The 27513-nt window shown below is 42.7% G+C and overlaps 1 protein-coding gene and 1 long non-coding RNA gene across 7 annotated transcripts in view; one reads left to right on the top strand and one right to left on the bottom strand.

The window, feature by feature from the left end:
• GTDC1 (glycosyltransferase like domain containing 1) overlaps window positions 1-121 on the bottom strand; it is a 343668-nt gene extending 343547 nt beyond the window's left edge. For 2 of the 6 annotated variants that reach the window (XR_012044289.1, XM_072874174.1), the window contains exon 1: window positions 67-116. The gene's annotated coding sequence lies outside the window, so the exon portion shown is untranslated. Of the gene's footprint in view, window positions 1-66 lie in introns of all 6 variants that reach the window. The other 4 variants (XM_072874178.1, XM_072874180.1, XM_072874173.1 and 1 more) reach the window with 3 other exon arrangements.
• A 3967-nt stretch (window positions 122-4088) lies between these two features.
• Window positions 4089-17836, top strand: LOC140657328 (uncharacterized). Its single transcript, XR_012044290.1, has 3 exons — window positions 4089-4391; window positions 5741-5902; window positions 17725-17836. It is a non-coding gene; the product is annotated as an uncharacterized lncRNA (long non-coding RNA).
• The last annotated feature ends 9677 nt before the right edge of the window (window positions 17837-27513 follow it).

The following is a 27513-nucleotide window of genomic DNA, read 5'->3' as shown; positions in this document are numbered from 1 at the left end:
ACCCCTTCCCTCCCTCCTGCCTGGCGCGGGCGGCCCCGCTCCTTACCCCACCCAGAGGGAGCTCACCTCCTCCTCCTCCTCCTCACTCCCGCCTGGAGACCGTCGGCACCGACGCGCCGGCGTCCCGGCCCCTCCCTCCCCTCGGCGCGCAGCAGAGCCAGCCTCCCCCTGCCGCCAGCCGGGCCCCCTCCTTCCTCCGCCCGCCGCCCCGCGGCCCAGGGCCCAGGGCCCGGCCCCGCCGCGGGCCGCTCGCCCCCGGGCCCTCCGCCGCCCGACGGACCCAGCCTGCCCGCGGGGCGAGGGGCCCGGGCCCGCCCGTCGCCGGCGGCGCTTGGGCAGCCCCTTCCTTCTGCGGGGGCAGCCCCTTCTGCGGGGGCAGCTCCCCGGCACCGGCCGAGCAGAGAGGCCTCCCCGCCGGGCCTGCGGGAGCTCGCCCGCCGTCCGGGGCCCGGCTGCTGGGCCGGGGACCAAAAAGAAGAAAACTGAGCGGAGCAAAGTGACGGAAGAGGAAACAAACCATTTGCGGTGGCCGCAAAGCAAGCAGCGGGGCCATTCGACAGAGTTCGGGGATGGGTGGGAGGAATAAATAACAAGGAACTGTATACCAGGTGTATACCGAAGGAAAAAAAATAATACAAAGATGTTTTCCTGAGAGAAGCAGATGAAAGGAGAGAAAATCAGGGCTGTTACCAGTTAGATATGAGTAGGAGGTGTGTTTTTTTTCCCTGACAAGTCAAGCCTTTTCAGGTGGCGTAACTCCTGGGAGAGGCCGGGCAGCTGTCAGGGTTACAGCCTGGTTTGTGAACCCTCTTCTTCGGCCACAATGAATAACAAACCTCTCCAGCAAAACTTTTCAGAGGAGGAGTATTTGTCATGCTGACTCAGTTTAGCGTGGTGCTGGTTTTGGTATGTAGATGTAAACGGGTTGTTTTTTTTTTTTTTAATAGGAAGTCAAAATGAGTAATATCTAATGGAGTGACAAAGCAACATTTCCAAAGAATACAGCTGTGAGAAGCGTCAAGACCAGGAACTGGAGGAATTATGTATTTTTTCCTACTCTGGCTAACCAGTTATTATGAAAGAATGACGAGAAGGCTGATTTGCATGAGAAATACCCTTAGGATAATGCAGCATTTTGTTTCACAATTTTCAAGGTTCAAAAAGCTTAGTAAAGTTGTTTTCCAATAGTTTTCCACCTTCCTGCACCTCTGAATTCCTGATTATCAAGCTATGGAAATGCCAAAATGTCACAAGGCAGGCAGTTCTTCCTGTTATTTTTTTACCCAGGCAGAAGTCGTAAGACCTGAAAATCTTCTAGTATTTATACTCACATTATAAATAATTTTATAAATGCAAGATTTCGTCTTTCAGACATTGTCAGACAGGGTGAGAGATGAAGAGACCTTCAGTCCGGCTGAATAATTCGCCCCCGGCATGTGCTGGAACGCAGACAAACAGGATGTTTTATCCCCAATTTATGGATAGAAAAATTGAGGCAAGGAAGTGAAGGCATTCATTTTTCAAGCGTAGAAGTGCTCATTTGTAAGCAGGCAATTTAGGCTTGAACTTTTTTTTCCCTTTTTTTGAGGAAAAGCACCGTGTATATACAGTTCCCATTGAAATTACACTTGAGGCACCCAAGCAGAAGGACTTTGGCCATATTCTTTTGGGGTCCCCCAGCCCTAATCCCATGTTCTAATTGGCCAGTAATCTGTGGACAGATATTGTAACAGTTCCTTTAGAATATTTTTCTACTTCTCACTCATTTGCATACTAATGGCATAAAAATAGGCACTTCCTGCCAGTAATTAGTTGGAGCCCAGAATTTAAAGAAAGAAAAAGACCACAGCATTATGGTAGACGGATGGTACTGAGGAAGCTGCAAAAAAGAGTCACTTCTCTGGCGCTCAGAGAGTGCCTTTAATTTAGAGTTCAAGGCTGGCAACTCTGTTACCTCTGTGTGACAGGGATTAACTGTTTGCTTGGCCTAATAACTTTGCCTCTAATGAGCCCCTCTAACTTTTTTGATGGCAAATCACTCTATCTGTCCTGCACCCAGTCTTGCTGCTGTAAAGGTTTTTCTTTTTTTTGCCTTTTTCCCAGAAAGAATAATGCTAGCGGTGAAGTCTGCACCGTGAGCGTAGTTCCTCGTGGAGCACCGTGACTCAGGCCAGCGCCGTCTGCTCCAGGGTTCTTCACCTAATGAGGCACTGTGCGACTCATAACCACATCGAGTCATGTGAAGCTCTAGGATAAAATAGCCTGTTAAGAGCTGGAGAGGTTGGGGTGTATATATGGGGTTACTTGACTTCTCACGTGTAGGTCATAGACTTGAATGCGAACCAAGTTGGTGATAGCTAAAATTTTCCCTGTATGGCAGCAACTTAAGTAGCTTTTGTTTAAGGTATCGGCTTTTTCAGTCAAATATGTAGCAGAAGAGTTTTCTACGTTGTAGAAATTTCTCCATGGCTACTTTACTGGTAGTATCTATGGCAAGGTGAAACATGGAAGCCTGGAGTTACCCATCCAACCCTGAAGAACGGCGATAACTTCAGTGAGACAGGGAAAGTGTATTTTGCTACTTTCATTCCCCTAACTTCTCTGGAGATAAATATTACAGATTACATTCTCCAGGGCTATCGAACTGACACCTTCAGCAAAGAACTAAATGCAGAAACTCTTCGCATTTCTTCTTCTACTTAGAAGAAATTTCAGCAATTACTGTTTGCCATCTACGATCGGACAATACTAATCTCCAGCGATGCAATTTAAAAGCTCATTAAATGAAACTACAGTTAATTATATACCTTGAACTTATTTACCTATTCCAATAGCAAAGTAATTATTAATGTATTAATCTCTCTAATACATTGACTGTAACTATTAGTTTCTTTAGAGCCGCTGCTCTCAAAGAACTGTGGGATGGACACAATCAATGAGGTCTGTACTCCTTAAAGTTAAGACTTGCACTGCAGCAGTAAATGTTTGGTCCCCTTAGTGGGATCCAGAATGAAAGTCAGATATTTAGATCTTCTAGGGAATGCTTGAGGAGAGTTTATGCTCTTTGCAGACATGAAATAACCTACCGCAAATTAAGTCAACGCAATCTTTGCATCAACACATCTGTGTCTGCCCAAGCAGTCTTGAGGGAGCAGCAATGTCAAACAATTGGAGTGACTCTTTACGTGAGCTGTGAGACTGCAGCTGCAATGAAAGGCTAGAGTGTGGAGAGGAAGCTCCTCCATCCCGTCGACATTCACCATAGAAAATCCTTTTCCAAGGGCAGCCTTTTGTAGCTGCTCCTTCTCTGAGTGAGCAAGGCTGCAGTTTGCATTGCAGCCTAAGGAGTCAAGCACTCTCCAAGGAAGTGGGAGATTTCAGTTGAAAATCTTTCACCGCTTGGTAGGAATCAAAAATAGTGTCTCCCCGGTCTCGTGACGGGCTCTTCTGCCCTGGGTCAAGAGGTGGAGAGAGGAATGAAACTTTCGTGGGGGCTGACGCTGAGCTAGTGAAAGTAAGCCTGAGTCTGCACCTCCCACTGTGATCAGGGTGCTCAGTGGGGAGCATCCTCTTGGTTTCAAACCACTAGAAAAGCCTTTTCCACCTTTCTTACACCTTTTCATTTCCTTCCCTCTATCCATTCCACTTTGTTGCTAATCTTAATGTCAAGCATGTATGAAACTCTGTGTTACGTTGTGCTGAACTTAGAAGTGAAATTGTGTCACTTGTTTTTTTATCTTTCAAAGCAAACCTTGTGAAGCTTGTATCCAGCAGAACTATATTACCGGAAAGTATTTTCCTCAAAACTTTGAGACTCTAGCTTATTGAAGCACAGATCCTTAAGATGATTGGGTCTATTCCATTAGTAGATTTATAAAGTGTGCAGACTGGGTAAACAACAGTGACAGCTTGGGGAAGTGTGTGCACCTGTTTATTAAAAAGACGTTAACAAGGGCAAATCTAAAATAAGAACATGTACCGCAATCCAATTTTCAGCAAATTTTTATGCATGCCTACACTTAAGGTTACCAATGTTATTGGCAATTTCTCTCTCTCTTTTCTCTCTCAGAAGTACACGGCAACTGATGAGCACGGAGCATCTGTGGCAAAGGAAAAAAACACCGTCTTCAAATTTTGAGGAGCAAACATGACCCTTTCTGTTTCTACTGTTTCCCACCCACATTCAGTTAGTGTAAGAGAAGAAGGAAAATGAAAAAAAAAAGCAGAAATATTTTCTTTGTATGGAAGGACCGAAGAATGTATTGTTTTCTCAATCACAAGCAAGCACTTTCATCACCATTTTTGCTCTACATCATAAGTGACAGCGAGTTTTCTATATTTTACTGGTATAACTTAGAAGAGGTCACATTTCTAAAAGTCCTTCTGCGGAAGTGAGTCTTCTGTTTGCATGTACGCAAATTCTACAGGGCTTATGCAACTTGTAACTTGCAGATAGGTGTAAGCATATGCAAAATGGAGATTAAATATGTATATGCAAGTTTGCAGAATTAATCAACCAAGAATGTACAAAAACTACAAATGCTTTGTTGAAATTTGGCTCTAAAAAGATTTGTGAATTAGCCTTCTATAGCAGCTTTCACTCAAGGATGCTAAATACACTTCATTTTTATTAATAATTAATAATTCATAAGATTTATATGATGATATTCCCTCAGAATAGCATTTAAAAATATATCCCAATCTTGCGAGGACCTGTCAGTACGTATGCCTATTCACAATTGCTGTAGTGGTGCTTTTTATGAGTATAAAAAGCTGCCAGCCTGGAGCCCCTCCAGGATTAGAACTTAATCCCCAAAGATATGTAAGTGCTACCATCTCCTTTTTACAGATTGAAAACTGGAAACTGCATGGGTAAATGCATGCAAGTTTACGCATAAGGTTAATAATAAAGAATCAAAATTTAGGCTCCAAACTTGTGAATTGTATTGTAAGGACAGTTACTATCCCTTCTCGGAGGCCCCTTCATGTCAGTAGTTGATATGAATGTTATTGAAGACAAATCAAAGCCCTGGACCTGACTGCGAGTCCAATGTTTCAGCATATGGCCAGATGAGCCATAGCGTACATCCCTCAAACTCGACCGATCGCTTCTGTTATCATGAACTGAAGCGAAGGGTCTTTGAATGGTCCTGACTATACAGGAGGCAAAAAAAAGCAGTTTTACTTCAATATACCTTTTACTGAGGCTGGGTACAATAGGATGTGATTATTTTAGGAACATTAAAAATATCTACTATCTTCCTCCCATGCTAGGTAGAATAGTAGTCTCAAGTATTTTTGCTTTGTAATTTTCTAAAACGAAGAATTCTGATTTAACCAAACCTCTTCAGAAGGAAGCTGACTGATATTATCTTACTTCCCTCTTTTCTTATTGTGGAATTGTTGAGAGAATGCCAGTTGTTGCTACTTGTCATCACAACTTTCTAGTCCATAATATTGCTCGTTAAAGACAATAAATATTAACCAGAAAACTACTTAAAAACAGACCAGTATGCAGAATTTGAGTGCGTAGGTAATAACACAATGACAATATAAATCTAGGTTTGCACGCGTTACTTAATTGTACGCACACACGTGCACACACACACGCAAATCGTACCGTCTGAAAAACAATTCTTTATTTGTCTGCACGGTATTTATTCAGAAAAATTTTTAAAGATTTTTTGTTTCTCAGATATTAAAGTATACAAGCGAATGAACACCTCTGCTTCTCTTTCAGGGGCCTGCGGCAAGAGTCATTGGCACCAGGTATTGCCAGGAGTGGGAAAGCTGGGGATTGCAGTATGAAATGCGATGCCAAGGTTGACGATCGCTAAGATACTTTGGACTCCAAACAGAAGGCCTATTTCGTCCCACGTGCATGGTATTAAAAGTGTCTAAGGTACCGTGTTTGCCTCTGAACTGGGTGAATGGATGCTGAGGCCAGTCCTCCCAGCGATGGCGTGTATTAAGGGGTCTGCACAGGTTTCACAGCTGCACAGCACTGAGTTGCTCTGCTAGGCGTGAGCTAATGTACGGCTGATTTCTCTCTGGGGGGCACTTTGATTCTGGGTTTTAGAGGGGACCCTTTCAGTATTCGTAATGATGTTTTTGGCTACAAAGCCTGGCAGCGTTATAGAGTTGTCGTGGACTCTGACACCAAACAAATGTAGCCTAAAGAGCTGTAGCAAAAGAATTCGTACCACTGCTGCCCACTACTCAAGAAGGCAAAGGTATAAGTACACCCAAAGAAAAATAAATTCAGGCTCCGTGAGCAGATTAACAAAGCTGTTTGCTATTATGGACAAAAGCTGCAGGGAAAAAAACGAAGAGGAAATGGGCTGTATTACTGTGAGTTGGCACAGAAACGAAATACCAGGCTGCAATTTATGTATAGTAATTGTTCACGAAGCATTCTTTGGGTTTTGATAGTGACTCATTGTGTTCTTTGTGACCTTTGATGTACAGGATGGGCTGCTAGAAGACAGAGGAAGCCACAGTAAGAATATAAAACTTTATTAACTTAAGATTTTGTTGGTTTGTTGGTTTTTTTTTTTTTTTATTGCTCACTGATAGGTAGTATCTCTGGAAAAGACTACCAGAGACATTTACCTTGAGCCCTCATGGTTTTTGCCGTCTCTCCCAGGCTTTTGCAGTTGAAAAAACAGTTCTGGTTTAGCTGAAAAATAGTTTTGGTTTTAAAAAGGAAATTTGTTAAACAATTGGTTGCTGACGTTCATTACTGAGTTCTGACAAATAAGATAACTGATTGAAATACTATTGTGTTATTAGCCCAGGTAATGAGAGGTGATAGGCCCTGCACTATACAGGACAGACGGAAAAGTTATTGAGAAGGTATTCTTAATGAGTGAATATTTTATGTTTTAAAGAAAATTATGGAAAAAACCTTCCATAGAGTCGTCAGAGTTGACACAACAGGCTCTTCAGCACCGTTAAGTACCATTATGTAAATCCACGGCAATGTAAGCCAGACACTGTCAGGTTTGATACGCCCCAAATTTGACCTAATTAGCCATTTGGTTGTTACTTTTTTCAAAGTGTGTGCAACTCAGCTCGGTTCAGGATATAGATGCTAATTGAATGCGTAACCTACAGGTGCTAAAGAATTCTTACAAAAGAAGGTCTATCCTATTAGGAATGCAAGTCAAGGCTCAGGGTCATCGGCTCGGATAGTGGGGATGGGAACAGACATCCCATCTACAGCTCTCTTCACATCACTGTTTTATTTCCAGGAGTGAAATTCAAATCCAGAATAATGCAATCTAATAGATATTTGCCAACTGAAGCCGCTCCAGCTTCAGTCGGTCGAACAGGGAAAGAACGTTTCCTTAAGCTTTTAAAAACCTGAGACTATATAATGCAAAGCCTGAAGTGGTTTACTCCACCCCGCAGTAACAAACACACTCCTGTGCAAATCCCAGCTGAAACTTTCTCTTGTTCCTAGACCCTCCGTCCAACATCCAGCCTGCTAATTTGTAGGTGATTGCTGCCGTGTGACTTGCTCCAGGTTTGCCTTTCACGTTTCCCATCTCTGTCCGTCTGTCCTGAGCCTACGATCATCTCCTTTACACTCAGGTCCTCTTCCCATCCATTTGACAAGCAGGAATATAATAACCTTTTGTCGTGACTACACCTTGGACCAGATGCCTTAATGTAAACACTCTATCTCTTCTGCTGTTTCCCTGCAATCCCCTAACCAAAATGAAACGAGATAAAAAGAGCTGCACAGCCTCTGAGTTTCCTGGCTTTTATCTTTTTATACCAAACCCTTTGTGTTAATTTTGCATAGCTATTTTTACATGAGGAATAATATCCTGAATTACTGCTATCACGTGCACTTAAGAATCCCACCTCACCGTCCTCAAGTCATCTGGCAACCTGATAGTGTTTCCTGCTCCTTCCCTCACATCGGCGCTGCAGAGAGCCTTGCTAAAAGTTTCACATCTGAAAAAGCAGATGATTTGGCAACACCTTCCTATAGATATTTCTTTTTTTTAAAAAAAAAAAAAAAGAAATGTGCCTGTCTTTAAGTAAACTTTTCTTTCCAACTGTTCTTTTTTGTCAGCTTGCCAGCTCGACTTCTAGTATTGTTCTGCGGAGATTGCTGTAAGGAAAAATGAAAGAGAAGAGAAAGGTAGAGAACTGGGAGAAAGGGAAAAAGGGTTCAGAGGGCATTTAAAGCCTGGGGAGCCTAGCATGGGAAGGGAGATAGGCTTAGGAAACAGGGAATAAAATGGTGGAATGAAAGATAAAACAAGAACATAAAGGATAAGGGATTAGAGAGATAAGGAGTTCAAGAGATGAAATGTGAATAAAGGAAAACAAGAAAAATAAGGATGAAAGGAAAGAAGTGACAGGAGTAAGACATGTAAACAATTAACTAAGAAAATATTCTGTTTATTTCAGTGAAAGGAAATTATAGTATCTTTATTATACTCTGGTTTACTAGTTCAGAGGAATTTTTCAAACTAAGAGCTGACATTTGGGTAGTATTACTGAACAATGATAAATATAAGCCTTCCAGTTGTTGAATTAACCAATTCTGAATTTGGTTAATTAATATGTCATTCAGGCAACTAAAATTTGGATAAGAAAACAAAGCAATAAAAAAATATTATCAGCTGCAATACAAAGTGCAGATCTGGAAGAACTCTTCACAATATTTGCAGTTACATCCATCAGTTCAGTGATAATCACTCCAGCACAGAGGGACCAGCTCGCTGACGCTCTGCTACAGATTAATACCAGAGCTGAGAAGTGCAAAAATACTTGAAATCAGTGCTGGGTTCAAGTTTCAGCATTGTCCACTGACCAGCAGAACATTTGCTCAAGATCACAATTTGTCTGTAAAAGTATTTCACAGTATTTTTTTCCCCCATCTGGGTATTTATAAAGTGTTACCAGGTCTCAGTTTCTGCCTGTTTTGCCTGAGCTGTTCACGTAGGTCACATAATGTCATGGAACCTAGATAATATTGCTTGTTTTCCCTGATTATCTGAACGTATATCATCATGAAGCTGAAATTTAGTCAAACCCCCACTCCTTTTTTTTTTTTTTTTCCCCAGAAAGGCTACGTATAGGCTAATAGGCAACATCAAAAAACCCAAACATTTTGTCATTAGTTTCTGTGCTTGACTCTGGTAAGAAGTCACCAAACATCTTATTAACTAGTTTAACCATCATGTCTCCCTTTCCAATACCCTTAAACTTGCATAAAATAGTTGAGATCTGTAGAGAAAATATTCCTTGAGGTCAGTTACTTGGCGTATAAAACCTAAAGTCTGCATATTCAGGAAAGGAAATTTTAAAGTGCTATAATTTGCTAGTTAACAGAAATCTCATTATTTTATATTTTTACATATTTTGGCAAGCAGTCATTATGCCACCCACCGCTTAACAGGTTTTTCTTTCCTTAAAGTCCAAGGCCTTTCCTGATTTGGCTGACTGTGCATCCCTGTATCCCTCCCCAACGTGCAACAGAAATGTGGGGCTACGGAGGGTAACCCTGGAAGCGCCATATATAGCATTCTAGAGATGGGACACGCCTTTTACACGAATACTGTGAGCAAACACAAATTTACAGCTCAGGAAGTTGGGAGGTTTAGCTTTCCGCATGGGGACCCCTCTTTACGCTTGTATTACAGCCTCCCTTTCCTTTCTCTTATGCAGAAAGACCCTTTGGAAGGTCATGCACCTTCTGAAGGTGCCCTGAGAAGCGGAGCCAGAACAAACAGGGTCTTCTGCTCCACAAAGGGCTGGGCATCAGCAGTCAGTGGTGAAATCATTTTTTTTCTGTCCACCCTCTTTCTTGATTTCTTTCTGATGGGCTGAGATGCGGGTTGAGCTGCAGCAAGTTTCCATCGAAGCACAGCGTGTCCTTTGGCTGCTGCAGACACATGCAGCTCCACAGGCTTCTGAGCAGGTCTTGGGCTGTCATGAAGGTTTTTGAAGATACGATCAAGGTATTACATATCCCTTTTCCTCATATGTGATGGGACAATCCCCCAACAGGGTTTCTTCCTCCAAAGCATCCACAGAGAAGAAGAGAAAATGAAGTCTCTAATGAGTGCTGGTCCCAATTCTGGTGCCATCCAGTCCTGTTAATTCTGTCAGAGGGGGAGAAATTTTAAGATTTAAATGTTTTGATTTACTACAAAGCATGAGTTAGTTGATGGAAAACTGGATTTGCTTAAAAGCAGAAAAAACACATTAAAACAACCCTAAACCACCCCTTGCATCCAACCCTATGAACCCAAACTGAGCAGCCTAAAGCACCTAAGAACTGCAGTAAGCAGTCGTGTGTTTACAGAAGGACCCAAGCCCTAGGTCCTCTGCCGAAGTATTCGAGGTGTTACAATGAGAAACCACCGGTAACAAACAGTAACTTAAGCATCCTAAATTACATTCTGTAAGGTCTCAGCTTGCCAAATGCCTGAATGAAAAAGGAGGTGAAAGATAGGCTCTGCTTCATTCTAATTCAACCCAGATTCTGGGATTATCTGTTAAAAATAGGACATTTTCTATTCTCTAATAATAATAATTTTCCATAGACAGCTGTTGATGTGCCCATAGGTTCACAATAGCTCTTTTTGCAATGGATTGTAATACCAATTTCTTCAGCTATGTCTTTAAATTCAGAGCTGTACGAGCTATTCACAGTGAACACTTTAATCAGTGAATTTCAGCTTTTATTCTGACTGTAAATTGTTACAAACGTTACACACAGACATGTGATATAAATAATCCCTGCCCCGCCGGTTTGCTCACAACATGTTTTTGCTGCGGTGTTTCAATATTCATTATTACCGTTGCACAACTGTTCACCTTGGTTGACCAGTGCTGTTTGTTCTGGGAAGGAGGCAGTAACCGAGAGGAAATGCATGTTGTGGAGCCGTTATGGTCCGATGGATAAGGTGTGCGCAGTTAAGTTATGAGGAGTGAGATCACGAGACTACAGAGGTTTTTAGGACTATTTTAATATTTCCTTTCCAGTTCCCTTGACTCAGACCTTGCTTGTAACATCGCTATGAGAACAAAGAGGCCACTTGAACATTATAGGCTGAGGTCAAATTGAAAATTAATGATGTCTTATCACATTCAGACAAAGCTCCAGCTGCAAAGGGTGGGGTTGGGTGCTTTTCTGGTTTATTTAATTGCCACTGAATCAGGGCTCTGAACAGGGCTTGCCTAGTCAGAGCTGCAAAAGATGAGCTCACATGCCATTTTCCAAGTCCCTTAGCCGTGCCCATGCCAGAGCCTGGCCTGGCAGTCCTTTACGTGGCTGGTATCTTCAGTGAGAGCAAACGGAGTGCAAGTTTAATATCTTAATGAAACAAATGTCAGACATTTGTTTTATATCAGTAAAACGTCTTTGGCATAAACCTCAGTGAAAAACAAATTCCAAAAAGGTTGTAAATCAGAATTCAGCTTTCAGTGCGCTAAAATGCGTGTGTGAAAAATGATGCTGAAGAGCCAGCTCTAGCCAGACGAAATCGTTTGGCAATGTCCTGTCAGTGCAGGAGAAAATGGATGTAATGTGCACATATGCACAAGGAGTGACTCAGAATGATGTACAAGTGTTACTGTATCTACTCCAAAAGAAATACCTGGAAGTCAGGAAATAAGGCTCTGCAGTTCAGCAGATTTGTCTGAGGATAGATGTTCTGGTTTTGAAACTCTGGTTTTTCCCCAGAGTGCCGTAAAGATGTCTCATGCAAACAAATACAGTCTGGGTCCACCGATATCTCTGGGACTATTGCGCAAACTATAGTTTTATTTGGTATTTATGGGAGAAGAGTTTCAGGATAAAACATGACTGCTAGCAGCTTAAGGACTGAATAGTAGATTGATATCTGTAGCTCCTGGAGCAAGACCTGTAGCCTAAACACACACTCATTAATCTATATGTAAGTCCAGGCATTTCCTTAAGCAGTCACAACAGTTTAATTGCCTATGAATATTCATATAAATGAGTTTTGTTTGTAAGAAGGGCAGCAATCTCGAATACTTCTACCAATCTGTATTCAAGCGGAGAAATCATCTGAAGTCTCCAGTTTCCTGTTTATAAGAGTTTGAGCTGCCCAGACAAAACAGCAGCAGGAACAATAGCACAGGGCTTGGATGACTTTTACGGCACCTCCGAGGCTGGGTTGTCTTAGCTAAAGGTAACACCACTCCAGCTTACTCTCACAGGGTTGGAGCTGGCAACTTCAAAATGACCTGGTATGTATTTGTAAAGTCGGTGCTCAAATGTATAATGAAATGGCACCATAGAATCATAGAATAGTTTGGGTTGGAAGGGACCTTTAAAGGTCATTTGGTCCAACCCCCTGCCATGAGCAGGGACATCTTCAACCAGATCAGGTTGCTCAGAGCCCCGTCCAGCCTGACCTTGAATGTTTCCAGGGATGGGGCATCTACCACCTCTCTGGGCAACCTGGGCCAGTGCCTCACCACCCTCAGCGTAAAAAATTTCTTCCTTAGATGTAGTCCGCATCTCCCCTCCTTTAGTTTAAAACCATTACCCTTGTCCTATTGCTACAGGGCCCTGCTAAAAAGTCTGTCTCCATCTTTCTTATAAGCCCCCTTTAAGTACTGAAAGGCCATACCTTTACCCGTCCCATTAGTGTACTCTGTTTTACTGCTAATATACACAAATTGAAAACACAACCTTGGGTCCGCTACTGTCAGGCTATCTGTCCTTGAGGGGCTTTGCTGGGGTAGCCTGCCCTTTGGAAACCTTCCAGAAGGACAGAACATATTTTCCCAAAAACGGTGTCGGGTCCTTCTATTCATTTGCTGGAAAGAAGTCCGGCTCTGTCAGGTACAGTGATTGAGGTTTCTTGGAAAACTCTGGTGAGGAGGCTTGCGATGAGAAGACAGAAAAATGATGGAGGCCCTTGCCAGAATAGCAGATCAGATATAGCTCTCTTGGTCACCATGGTGAAGTGGGAATCCAGCTCAAATAGAGCAACAGACTGTCTCCCGCTAACTAGACCGTGATGCTCCAGTTCATCCTACTGAAGGGCATCTGTGAGACAGCGCTGAGCACCACTCATGAACTATTACGTAGTAGGTCGCAGTGTTGACAAATGTTTTCAATTTTTTTCTAAAGTGCCACTCATATCTGACTTTCCCATGTTCTTCCCTGCTGCTACCCCAACGTAAACAGTGCGGGGTCGTACAGGAACCACTCTCCCTCTCTCCAAAATGGTATTGCTGGCGATCTGAGGATGACTAATCTCTCCTGTTTACAGTTTGCTAGCTGTTTGAATCCTAACATAATTTAGATGACAGGGTTCGGGAGACTAGAGAATTACATGTTGCCAAGCTACTAAGGAATATATTAAAAAAAAAAGACTTTTCATGAAGTGTTTGGTAATTTCCCTCACTGCCTGTACCATCACAGCCTGTAGTTCTGCTACCCTGGTCTTCCCTCTATTCTTACAAGAAACACCTAACGTATTCCCCTTACCCATCTGAGACCCCAGAACAATTTCCAAGATGCCCACGAGAAGATGAAGAAGAGGAAGGAAGCAGAGTTAGTAATTTAATCATGCCCTGGACTGACTAGCCCTTAAACAACTCTGTTGGTATGGGAGATTTCCTACAGAAATTCCCATTTGGGCATCTAGTTCCTTCTCCATACATGTAGCATATATATATATATATATATATATATATAAAACCCTCATATATCTATATCTATCTATATATATATATATAAAACCCCCAGCTGTATGTTCACTAACTGCCTCGTAACTGTCCAGTGAGCACTCAAATTATCTTTTGCAAAATCCTCTTGCAGTTATGTACCCCTTATTTCAGTCTGCATTTGAGCCCATTAAATAAATCAGAGAAGATCCACAATTCTAGACGTCTTTTTAATCACAAGATAGATATAGGCATAAAATGGTCATCTGTCTATAAACTGAAGCTGAAAAAGTTATATCAGAAACGAGGTGTAAATTTTTAACATTGCACATAATTTAGCTGGTAGAACAATTTAACATTTGGATACTACACATGGGATGTGGGATAATTTTTGTCACTTGAAGTCTTTGAAATTGGAAAACTTCCTAGAAGATATGTTCCAGCTCAACCACAAGTGACTGAGCTGCAGACTCAAAATTGTAACTCAAAATTGAGGTAGGCTGTGTAAATGGCTGTGCTCTGCCTCACACGGGATGGTAGGCTGGCGAACCGTGATGGCCTCGAAATCTATCAAAACACTTTGTCTTTTCTGCCCGGTATTTCAAAAGGAGCTGTCACAGCACAATCAATTAAGATAAGATGAAAAAGGTGCAGCAAATAAAACTGCAGTCAATTAAAGATTGAAGGTGGAAGATGTAGATACCCTACAGAAGATGAGGTGAATTGTAGCAATTAAACAGAATGGTCCTGATAAATTAAATAACGGATCACGTTCCAAATTTGATAAAAATTCATATTTTAGATACAACACGTGAAGAAAAAGAAGAATTCAAATAGCTGTGGAAGAACATAAATACCCGTTTTGAAAATATATGCAGCCAAACAGCTGCCGTAGTAACCTTTGCAAATAAAAGTGTTTAAGAGGATCTTGACTGGAGAATACAACATTAAGTGGTATGTTTCTTCAGAAACCTGGCACTATTACTCATCTTAAACTGGAACGATTTGACAAGAATGGGAAAATTCAGCTGTGCCAGGTGTGAGGGAAAGAAAGGTTTCAAAGCAAAACCCATGGTGGTTTTTAACGTTGTGCCCTTTTGCAGCTCCTTGCTATGAGTTTTACCTAATGGCAGCGATTTGGTACCAGCCAGTGGATTCGCAGGTGATCTTTTGAGTCATTTCTGGAAAAAATTACCCGTGGCTGTTTGTGAGGTTGTTAGTGGAACGAGATCTTTCCTAGATTATGCTCGTCTTTTGCAGGGTTTTTTTTCACATGATAAACTAGAGAGTGTTTTGTAAATTATTACATTATTAGCGCAGAATATATTACCGAGTACTGTGGAAGCATGTTCACATAGATTTGCAGAATATGTAGAGGGGATACAGTCAATTTAAGTGGAAAAGCAACTTTAGCTACACTGTCATGTTTAAAAGCTAAACCGGGCCTCCTCTTGGCTCCATCTGTGCATGGGAATGAAAAGGCAGAAAAATCTGCCTCTCTCTAGCTAACTACTCCAACTGCTGTCTAGTGGTGGTGTTATTAGTAGATGGAAAACTTGTTGCAGTAGGAATCGGCGAGATGCTGACTGCGACAGTTTGGGCTGATTTCACATAGCCGTTCTGACAGGTACTGTTGGAAGCAGAGGTGGGCGGATTCTAATAGCAAGAGATGCTTCTGAAATTAATAATCACTTCATCTAGATACTCAAAACTGAGAAAAGCCAACCATTTTCCCTTAGAAACCCTTCTGTGGCAATGAGGAAATTTTGCAAAATGTGAGTTTACATCTAAAATGAGGAAAACTATTAAGGGGAAAGGAAAATAATGTTTATTACGGAAAATACCACGGTTAAGACATTTACACAAATAGGAAAGAAATACCTACATTCACAGTATCGTGTTTCAGTTGCTTCCAACGCAGGCGTATCCTCTCTGCATGCTGGTCCTGCTCTCCCCGTCCCTTTTTGACCTGTGCACTGCCCTATTGCTTGTTGTCAAAATTACTGAAGTTTCAGGAATATATTCATGCCAGGTCCATCTTCTAAGAGGAAATCCTGATAAGTTTGTGAGATGACTGGCAATTACTTCATACTATTTTTTGCCCTGTCTCTGGTCTTAATACTGATATTGCATCTTTACTTTTAACTGTAATATGAAATGTAGGCCTTTAGCTGATTACAAGGCTAGAGCTTCTCTAGTACCTGGCCTCTCCTCCTGTACTACTTGGTCTTGTTCTTAACAGAGTTCATTTTGCCTTATTTTATGCTGTGGCATAGAGATTTTATGTGCCATAGAAAACTCCTGAGCAATGGCTTTTACTTTGGCATAAGGTAGAGGTCTTTTTTCTCTTCTTTATACTCTGCCAGAAGAGGCAAACATTGATGATTGCAACTTCTCCCAGTGAATTTTTACTACAGTTTTATTGCGCTTTGGTCAGTTGATAAAAATAACCGCATTTCACTGCTTCTGTAACCTGAACTGCAGAAAATCTTAATGTTAACCATCATCGCAGTGGGATAATGGGCAATGAGTTTTCAAGTATGGTCTGACTCATTCTCTCTCTTATGATCTCCATTAAACTATGGCAGAGAAATCCTTCCCAGATCTTCAGTGCTGTTGCTGGCTTATTTAAGTCTTCTCTTCCTTGTGCATAAAATCCTGTGTATTCTAGTACGTGTGAGTTAAGATTTGTCATTTTAAAAGGATTTCTTGCTTTAAACTTACTTTTTCTTGAAACCTGGCCTCATATTTAGTTCATCATGGGCTGTAAAAAAAGCAGCCAGGTTGGGAGGAAATTAATATAGAAGTTAGAAGTAATTAAAACTCAGACTTGGCTGGACACTTCTGAAAAGTGCAGATGACTACCTGTGTCCACATATGCAGTGCATTTGTCTAAGTTACTGGTGTGTGAAAAGCAAGGAACGGAACGAAAGCTACTCTTGCTGCCATAACTACAGCAGATGCTGCTTGATGCCTGCTATAATACAGAAATATGCTCTCATGCTTTTACAGCAGCCTTGTCAGCCCTTTTTGTCCTACCTCTTGTGCCCCTGATTTCAGACCTCTGACCTGGCATTTTCTCTGGCATCCTATAACAAATAAATAAATAGACGAGTAGGTAATCATGTGAGACTCCAAGTTATTTACCAGAGAAGAAGATACTGGAGAAGACGCGTCTCAGAGATGCTCCATAGTTGGCAGTTTAAAATTCTCTATTTCTGTCTGATTTTAATTAATAGGATTGTATTTAAGATGAAATGTATTCAATTTGTGCACAGTGTAGAGAATGTCACACTACAAGATCGGTTATATACATAGCAATACAATTATCATTCTCTGCTGACAAATGTACCGTGATATTGATAAAAAAGCAATAACTTCAATGTACATGTCAAAATCAGGCCCGATAGCTTATTACAGATTGTTAAATGAACATAAATATCTAATGTTCAGTCTGTAATGTTCATTCGTACCATGGCAGATGAAGGTATAGGGCGAAGAATTAATTTAAAACACAATACCAAGTCTCTAATATTCACTGAGTGTAAGCTATATCTCTTTGCATGCATTCGTGAAAGTATGGGGGGCTAGTTCCCCACCCCAGGGCTGAGCTGCAGAGAACGGATGACGTTCAGCTAGTTAAACCTCTTTAAGTGTCCCTGAGATCTTCTGGTTCCAGCCACAATCCGCCAGCTTATCCATAATCACCTTTCCATGTTTCCAAGAAGAGAGCGTGGCTCTGCAGGCTGCCTGGGTCGCTGCTGTCCCCCTCCCAGCTCCATCCCGCATCGAGCCAAGGCGAGGGCAGAGCGATGGTGCGGGCTTTCCCGGCGGCGAAGGGGGTGGTAGGCTGGTCAGTCTGAGTCTTTTATGAAAAAGTCTCTATCACATCATCACATTTGATGATTATTATGTATTTTCTAAAGAAAGGGAAACGGGGAGCATAGCCTCTGATAGATCCCATTTCCTCCTTCATTCATCAGCTTTCTTACCCGTATTTAGAAACATAAGGAAGCAAGTTATGAATAATCTATTTTGCCGACAACCTAGATTAAAATAAACCCGTTTCTACCGTTGCGGAGCTGGTGAGGATGTCAAAAGGCGCACGGCTGAAGTCCCGACCCAGGCGGTGACGAGCCCAAGAACCTGCCACAGCCTTCCCCGAGTGCTGCACCAAAGGCTTGGGCACCCCGTGGGGCATTGGCACCGCAGCGTCCGGCGAGCTGCGAGGAGCCAGCCGGGGTCAACCGCTTCTCTTCTTCTTCTTCTTTCTCACGAGGACACGATCGCCATGGCCCCTGCGTGAGGACTTGTGCGGCAGAAGGAGGTTTCCCGCCCACGTCAGCAGGAGACTAATGCTTTTGGTTTACTTCCAAGTGGCCCGTACCTCTGCTCCGTGGAGAGGAAATGAAAGGAATATTCAGTGGTGGCAGGAGTGCGATTTGCTGTGGTGTTGGGTCGGTTTTTTAAGGTCATCACCTGCATGTTCTCGTCACATAGTGCTTTCAACTGATTACCACTTTTTAGCGTTTTCCTTTTTGTCCTTTTTACTTTCTTTACATTTTCTGCTCTTTCAGCTACATTTTTCCAATTAAAAATATCCACTGGAAAGAGTTTGCTCACTTGCTGTTGCTAGAGGCCCAATAGGATCAGTACCAGCATCAGCTTCCTTAGAGGAACATGGACGAACCTCATCCAGGTTCCTCTGGGGGGGGACGAATTCCCACCTTTTTATTCAGATGTGTCAGAGGAACACTTAAGTATTTCATCTTCAGTAACCCTTTATGGATTTCAGCTGACTTGATAATCAAGTCCCTATACAGAATAAATTTGTTTCACTGATAAATATTTTCCTATGTAACAGTACAAGCTCAAGTTCTCAAAAAAATGGATTTCATGGTGAAAAGGAGAATAAAGTTAGCTTGCACCAACGTAATCATCCTCCTTTGCGATCCCACAAAGCAGGAAGGTTGGATTACACCTGTCCAACAGTGAAAGCCCACCAAAAATGCGGCATCTATGATCTGACGTGCAGGTAGTGGAAACTATGGTGCCACATTAAAGCTGAGATATAAAACCAAGGACTTGGCTATCTCTAAATGGTAAAAGACTGTGGCATTTTTTTAGAGCAGGTGTATGCAACATTGTCATCTACTTCACATTTTAAAAACGGCAACTACACCCTCGTCACTTATCTTTTTCCTCCTCACTTAGTTGTACCTTGCTTCATTTCTTTTATTTCATTATAATACCATATAGTATTAAATGCTGATATTTGTCCTACTGCAGTTAAAAGCAAAGCTGTCACCACGTGCCACAGAGCCCTTTAACAGTTTCCGTGTTTCACTTCAGAGGCATCAGCTTTTAAGTAAAATGTCTCCTTTTAAGTGTATTGACTGGACACACACGTAAGGAGCTTTGGGCTGGAATCCCATACATCTCCTGTTATGACTCAGCTGCCCTATATCTGCCACCTTTATTTTGTCAGATAAAAGAAAAAAATCATCATAGCGCAGACCAACTCACTGCTAATTGTAGTCTCTGAAGAAAATTAAGATGCTATGATACACCATTGTAGTCTCTGCAATTTGTATTAGGCACCTGGATGTGTTTCCCTCATTAATAGTTCCTTTAGTGTCCAGATTAAAAATAGATATTAAGAGCTCTGGGTAGATGATACAGCAGTATGAAATAGCATCACACCTGTCTCCATGTTGCAGCTTCCCAAGTGTAAGTAGGAGTCAAAATTTCCCTCCTCATTAAATAAAAACACTGATAGATAGTACATCACTTGGCATCTCCAAAGTGATATACCCAAGACATACCATCTGCTACGAAGTTGCAAAAACATAGCCTGAGAAAAGTGGGACATCAAGGTGGAGCTTAATTTTCTTTAGTCAGTTTTCTGTCTATCCTGGACTCGAGCGTGGATGGTGCCGGCACGGCTTATGATGCCTGTAACCGTAATGGCACAGAAAAGCAGTAAGGGAGCATGGCTGTGAGTGCAGCCGTGTAGGAATAGGGAAATTTCAGCTCACTGCTCCCAAGACAGACACATTTTTAGTAACTGGGAAGATAGTACTTTTGCAGGTAGCAGGAATCACAGCTTAGGGTTCCCCTGTCCTGGTGAGTGCTCTCAACACTGAACTACAAAGCCATATTTCCTTTTGCTTTTTCTTCCCCTGGTCCCAGGAGGCTTTTTGCAGTGTTACAAAGTGGACGGAGTCTGACTTGGAGCTCAGCCTCTGTTCTGAGGGCTGGGGGCACTTGCTGAAGGTGAGAGATTGAAGCGTGAGACTAAGGTGACCGTAAATCCCAGATGTCCTACTTGCTGGAGAAGTAGGACAGAGAGAGAGGCACAGAAATGAGCAGGCACCACCCTTCCTTTCTGTGCATCGCTAGATTCAGACCTGGGTGTCAGGCTGAGAAACAGCCTGAGAAATCAGAGTGAATAAAAAAAGAAGACTTTCCAGCTGCATTTGCTATGGCATTTTTTAGGCACCCTCCTTCAGCATGCTGAGGACTGTGAGTCTCAGTCAGGTCCCCGAGAGCTGGAGACAGAAATACGGGAACATTCCCGTCTGCTCACAGACAGCCTTCGTCTTTCAGACATCCAGCAGTCCAGCTGGAGACACTGCTCTGCCCAGGTTACCAAACAGACAGACAATTGGATCAAATCTGGGGGCAGAAAAAGTGGCTCCATTTGAAGTAACAAGGTCATCCTAGTTCAGCAACATGATTTCCAGCTCGTAAGCCAGGGATGCAGCAGCGGGTCTGGCAGCACCAGCCAGCACCACACGGCTCCAGGCAGTGCTACCTGCATCCCTGCGGAAGGCTGCCCATCTCCCTTCTCTTGCAGTTATTCAAGTAAAAGAGCTCTGGCGTAACATTCATGCCTCTCCTCTTTAGCCGGTGGTTATAGCATAGCTGTATTCCACAGTGGATAGTCACCTGGGCTCTTCAGAAATTCAAGAGAATCCCAGTCCTTTCCATTTCAAAATCCTGCAGCAAAAAAAGCCTCCACGGCTTACAGCATCCTAGTCCTCGAAGCCACCACTGATAAGTGCATTGCCTGTAAAACACACGCTGTTATCCAAAGACAGACTCTGAGTATGATCTTCACAGAAGAAACATCTCCGCCCTGTCCCCAACCCCAGCCTCCCCAGGTCTTTTGAACTCCTCCGTCGGACCCAGGGTGTCCCTCCATGCTCCGACTGACGTAGCACCATGGAGATGGGGTGCTTTCCTGGAAGGCTGCCCGTGCCGAGAGCTTCCCCTAGCGCTGCGGGAGCCGATAGGAAGCATGCATTTGCTACACCTTCTTTCTGCGTGTCTCAGCTGGGTTTTCTGAACTCTTCCCATGCACGAACGTAGCGAATTCACTGCTTTCTCCTCCTTGCTTTTCTCCAGGCCTAACGCAAAGGCTGCTGTGGAGACCACCTGGGTTAAATTAGCACAATTAAACAGTGTTAAGCAGTTCTAGGAAATGCAAGCTGTTTTCTGCATTACTGAAGGTATGGTACATGGCTGTTAATTTACTGTCCGGGAGCAGGAGGATGACCTGTGGGAGGAGCACGGAGCCGAAACCCTCGCTCGTGTGCCGCCGCTGTGTGTAAAGCTCCGTCTCCTCAGCTACGGCGAATGCCCATTAATGTGCTGCCCCTTTTCACCTTCCACATTTTTTAATTAAAGAACAGGTATGCAGGAGAGCTTTTCACCTGCCTGCCTCCAGGACGTGGCATTGATCTCCAGCAGCTGAAACCAGGGAGTTTCTGCTGCTTGCTATGGGTAGGACCAGGGTCATCATGTGGTGGATAAAGGCTTGCCAGTGCTGGTCACTGTTTCCTAATTATATGAGAAGTAGCTTTTTAATATTGGCATCCTTTCTCTGTAAATAAAAGCATTTGATGGGGTCGGGAGTAAGTGCACGTAACACCGGAGGGAAACTGCACGGCAGGGCTGAACTCCTCCTTGCCCATCCTCAGGTCTCAGCAGGCCGTGTGAGATGGGAAGCTATAGAATTGGTCCTCTTGGGCCTTCCTCTCTTACCTTTGAGGATGCATAAATGAATCATGAAGCACAGCATTTAAGCTCAGCAGTAGCCAATATTCCAGGTTTTCAACACAGGGAGAAGATGGGAACTCCTAGTAGAGCGCCTTTTCTAGTGTCTGCAAAGCCAGAGGAGAAACAGAGTGCAAGAAAACATGCATCATTAGTGGAGAAAAATAAGTGTGCTTTTTCTATTTTACTAACCCAGAATCCATAGGTGATGATTTTTTTTTAAGCCAGACTATCCCTTTAAGAAAGTCTGGAAACACCCTTCAGAGACTTGTAATGAAATAACATTATTTATCAGTATTAAATATAGATAAACAAAAATGAGAAACAGACTTAATTGAAACCCTCTGTGAAATCTGGCTAATCAGTTTTCATTTCCAGGAGGCTTTAACTTATGTTATTTAATTTATTATTTATCTGTTGTATTTTGATTTTGTTTTTCAGCCCCAGTGCTGGGCTTTGGGCACTTTAGAAACACTTGGTGAGAGGTTGGGTGTATCGCCCCGACTTCACTTGGGCCAATACTTCATCCATGTGTGAATCTTACTACGGCTTTGATAAGCTTAATGGTCATACAAGGTTTCCCCTGACTTCACTAGTGACACTAATCTTGAATCCAGGCACATTACAATATATTTCCTGACCACCAAAGTGCTTTTCATTTTGGACCCAGTTTTACCTCCATCCCATGCAAACACATTGCCATTTCACTTTATTTCTTTAATTTATAGGCATCAAAGTTGCTGAATCAGGAAACTGAGGTTATAGCTGTTGAAGAAACGAATCCCACATTGTGACAAACTGCTTTTTCGGCAGATTTTCTTGCGTTCCTCATTCTGAGTCATTGTCACACATTTTAAAGGCCAGAGTTACATATGAAGCTCTTGATGGTGAGAGCTGTGCCCTTTCTTGTGGTTTCTGCAGGCAGACAATTGCTATCCTGTGTCTCTACTGGTTGCCTCTAGCTAATGATGCTTAATTCGCATCGCAGTACTTCCTGTGTCACTGGAGCGTGTGACATTGCCTACCAGAACTGGAAGTGAAGTGGTTAAATTTGACTATGTTAATTGGATTCTAATTAGCCCGACAATGCTACTCATCTCCGCTGAAGTGTAGCTCGCTGGGATTCCACCTCTTCATGGGGCGGAATGGGAGCATTTGGGGGAAGAAGTAAAATTCAAGGATCAGGCAAAAAAAACAGATTAAAACTGGGTATAACAGATTAAACTTTTTGTGTTTAGCTATGGTAGTAATTGGCCATGTACTTCTTCAAAAGTCAAAACTTAAAAATGTCTGTGATATTCAGGGTGGTGGTCAGGGAAAGCAGAGCATCGTTATCTCTTCAGAAGCAAGACGCACTACTGCATCTATCCATTTCGGCAAGTATTTTCTGGCCCATGCAAACATGATCTGCAGTTGTATGCACAAATTTATCCTCACAATCTACCTTTGAGGTAAGGAAGTCAGTTGATCCCCGTTTTGCAGGCTGAGGGGACTGAAGCCCAGGGTGATTAAGCGTTTTGTCCAAAGTCACATTGGAAAATCCTAGCAGAAGCAGAGAGGAGCCGCAGGTCCGCAGTGCTCCTCTCCAGCTTGACGCAGGAACCTTACAATGCTTAAGGAATTATGAAAATGTTAAATGAGTCAAAATGAAAGGCTGTGTCCAGAGCTGGAGCCATCATTTGGATTATTCACTCAGTTCTTTGAAAAATACACAAATGCGGCAGTATTATGAATGCAATTACAGCCAATGGAGAATTCTCAAATGAAGGGCAAATCAAAAGGAAACCGTCTATGTTTTATATTTCTGTGGTCTCTTCCATCTCAACAGTGATAGAGAGCATGGCTGCGCATACATATCTGAAACATATGTTGATTTTTGTGCTTGTCAGCTAGTTAGGCTCTGGGGGAATTCTCCCACAGCAGTTACGCTGAGATAGAGCAAGAAAGAGGGCGAACAGCTCGTGGGCTTTAAGACCTTCTTCTGTTCCTCCTCGAGACACAAGCGGGAGTGCCTGCCCTTGTCCTCTTCCACCCACCCTCGTACTCCTTTCGCGCCCGGAGTTTCCATCCTTCTCCTCACCGAGAGCACTCGGGAGCAAATTGTTGAGGATGGAGGGAGACGGGCACAGATGTGACCACCTGCTGCATATGCCTTTCTTCTCATGGGCTTTTGAAAAGGCACTTCATATTTTAAAAAGGAGGAGGAAGAGACAGTGGCCTTTGGTGTTGCTCAGCACCGACACAGCTGGAGCTGGCCGGGGGTGGTGGGGTGTTATTTTTTACAGGTTGGCAACCAGACGCTTGTTGCAATGATATACTTTTTCTTCCAGAGATCTCCTGAGTGTAGATGTGCCAACACAGGTTCCGGTCTTACCACAGCTAATTCTCTTATTTCAAAGAGAGGAAATATCCTCAGACAAATCTGCTTTGTCAAGGTTGAAAACGTTCCACACCACAGATGGTGACCATAAGGTGCAAGTGAGTTTTCAGCTGAACCGGTGACACCCTACCCATTTGCTTCGCTGCTGAAGATTTTAAAACTAGTTTTTGTTATGAGAAGCTGAGCAAGATACTTCTCTCCAAATGTCTCTTCCTCCTGTTAGCTCCTCACTTCCATATTCATGGCACTCCTGCTGCTACTAGCACTACCATGCGTAGCACCTACTGCAAATTGTCCAGTTCCTGTTGTTAGCATGGCAGTTCCCTTTGGTTTTTGAAAAATTCATTAAGCGAGGGGGTGGAAGGGCCAGCAGAGTCCTGTTATGGTCCAGCACCCTATTGTAGGAGATTTTTTCCCAGGTGTGCTCCTGCGTGATGGCTTGCTGGGGTTGTAACCAGATGAGCACCTCTACTTTTATGCAAAAGCAACTGGTTGCATTTAGACGATCTGCTGTGTTGCAGCACAGAAAAATTCTGCGTGCAGGGATATTGTTGTGGGGAGTTTCCCAGCAATGGTTTGGGGATTTTCAGAGCCTTCTAACATGGTGTGAGATTCTTCTTGTGGACTGAACAGAGCCTCGACGGGAGTGGCAATGGCAGCTTACAATAACTGGTACCGTGCTCTTCTGATTCCTCTTAGCTGAGGGGTTTTATGTTAATATGAGAGAACCCACCTGTGGTTGACGGCCTCAGTAGCTGTATCTAATTTTTCACTTTTGTAAATTCCCCAATTTCGTTGTGATGCCTCTGTTACTATTTTACGGTGCAGTCATCGGTCCTCACTTCTCTTTTCTCCCTGACTAATTCCTCCCACAAAGAAAAATCAAGTTTAAGGGTGGGGGGGGGGGGTGGGTATAAAGGTTGGCTTGCTCTAGATACAACAACAAAAATACAAGTCTAAAAGGAAACCTGATTCTGTCTCTGGGAAACTAAAAGAAAAAGTAAAAGTAAGAAGAGGCTAGGTCTTTCCTCCCCGAGAAGCTCGCCTTCCTTTTCCTTGCGTTTCTTTAACTAACTGACTTCAGGAGGGGTTTGTTAGCAGAAAGGCAGCAGGACGGGGACATAAATTACTTCGACTTCGTAAGGAAGTGGTGTTAAGTATTAAATGTGCTTTGGGGCAGTTCCTGCAATTCCTCACCCTCCTCATTTGTGGTACATCTTTTCAGAGTGAAAAGCTATGTATACATCATGTCGGCGTAATTCACGCTCCCTCTCTTCCTCATTTTGGGGCTAAATTCAATATAAGCAAGTGCACACCCCTGGATTAGAGCTGCTACGTGGCTCCCACAAAGAGAAGCCCGGTACATATGGGTCCTGCTCGCTTCCCTCACTGTTATCCTGGCACCCATCCTAGCTATTTCTTCACCTCTGACATGTCTCCATACCACCATTCCCCGTTTCTCTGCTGTGCCTCCAGACCATGTACCCCTTTCCCTGCTCTGCTCCATCTCCCTTTGGCTTCTCTGTCGCGGGTGGCATTCCCATCCCAGCACATCAGTCTCCATCTACCTCCTCTCCTGCCACCTTCTAACACGGCTTCAACCTGTAGCTGCTCTCTCCTGGATCCCCTAAAATCCCTTGTGTTGACTGCGTAGAGCATAAGCTGTTTGACTTCTCTTTCAAGACCTGCCATGACGTTGCCCTTCTTTACCTCTCACTTTCATTTATCTGTTGCCTTTATATTCCGTTTCCAAGCTCTCTTTTCAAACTTTCTCTGCTCTGCCCCTCAAATCTATCCTTCTTTATGGTGCTTGCAAAAGACTTGACAATAATTTGGTCATACCTATCACACAGGTCTGGTTTTATCTAGTGTTCAGCTTTATCATAGTATCTTAACATGTACCTGAGGGTTTTGGAAGCTGTATGAGTTATGCTATTATGGAAGGAGAATGACGTGAAAATAAAAATCACCAGATGTTCAGAAGCAGCTCACAATTCTGAAAGCTGGGCCTGACTCTTTACAGATCTTTTTTCTGCTGGCTTCAGTGGGACCAAGACTGAAGCCAGCAGTATTTTTCTCCGCAGTGCTGCTGTAAATTACGGTAGCCCCATTGAGTCCTCTGCTCGTCAAATGCTCCCTTCTCTCCGGATCAATGGCAAATTTTTAGCTCTTCTAGGGCCCACCTTCTTCAAGCCAGTTGACATGATCTGGTTAGTGAGAAGAAGAAAGATGGTCTCCGTGCATCCTCAAAATAACCATATTAACATAAACTGTGAAAGTATTGTAAATAGGTGCTTCCGCTGCTTGAGGAGACATGCAAACTATTTGCCATTCCTTATACAGCATGTAATTTAAATATTTTAGAACTTGAAATAAATTACTGATAATAAAATTCAACAGTGTAATACTTCTTTGAATATTTTAAATCAGATATAAATTGTTCAATGAAGTTGATCTAGCCTTAGCATGCTTTTCAAGAGATTTAATAGTGCATGATTTAAATGTATGATACCGTTCTGGTATATTGTGTGGGATATTACATAGATTTAAATAGTCCTGGTTGGGGTGAAGGTTTCATAGCTCAGTGTCTCTGTACTTTGACAGATACATCTGCTGGTCCAGCAATAGTTTCTGTATGCAGTGTCTGATGATGCTAACGTGAAGGAAGCTTATAGCGATTGTTAGCTGGCATAGTAGTGCATACTAAGCACGTTCTTCCAACATATATTCGTGACCATTTTGATGATACTTTTACATGGGGGAAGAATTCAATCTATATCCAATATATGTTACTAAAAACAATGTTAGTGCCATCTTTTGGGCAAGATTTTAAAGCACATAAGTCAAGAAATTTGATGGTCTAATTCTACAGTAACCGTTCTCGAGACCATTTGTACAGCTCGTGTTTTCCAAGTGAATATGCTTAAGACAAATGAAAAAGCTTTACGACACTTCTGCAGTGATGTTATTTCAGGTTGCAGAGCAGTCAAACAGTATCGAAAAGCAGTACTTTTTAATAGTGTGTAGTGGTGTCACTACTTCCAACTTCTGAGTCATCAGTAACTATTGCATATTTCTCAAGTGGAGGATTTTTTCCAGTAACTTGATGTTCTGAATGAGTTTATAGTGAAACGCTGAGCCAATGTTAACGCTGAGTAAAACAACAGCTATGATAGCATCTACGTTCATTCAGTTTTTCTCTTTCCTTCACATATTCTTCAGCTCACCAAAAATGTATTCCTCTAGACTCTTGGTTCTGTCAAATACTGAACAGACCACACATCCCAAATAAACATATTTTAGCTGTAAAATAGAGCTATCTCTTTGGTTGATGAGGTGAAAAATTGGGGATATCCTATAATCTCCAGAGGTGGTCTTAGACAATGGGCCATCTTAGG

The sequence above is a fragment of the Ciconia boyciana genome, chromosome 10 (genome assembly GCF_034638445.1).
Source record: "Ciconia boyciana chromosome 10, ASM3463844v1, whole genome shotgun sequence".
Classification (NCBI taxonomy): Eukaryota; Metazoa; Chordata; class Aves; order Ciconiiformes; family Ciconiidae; genus Ciconia; species Ciconia boyciana.
This window is presented reverse-complemented; position numbering and strand designations above follow the sequence as displayed.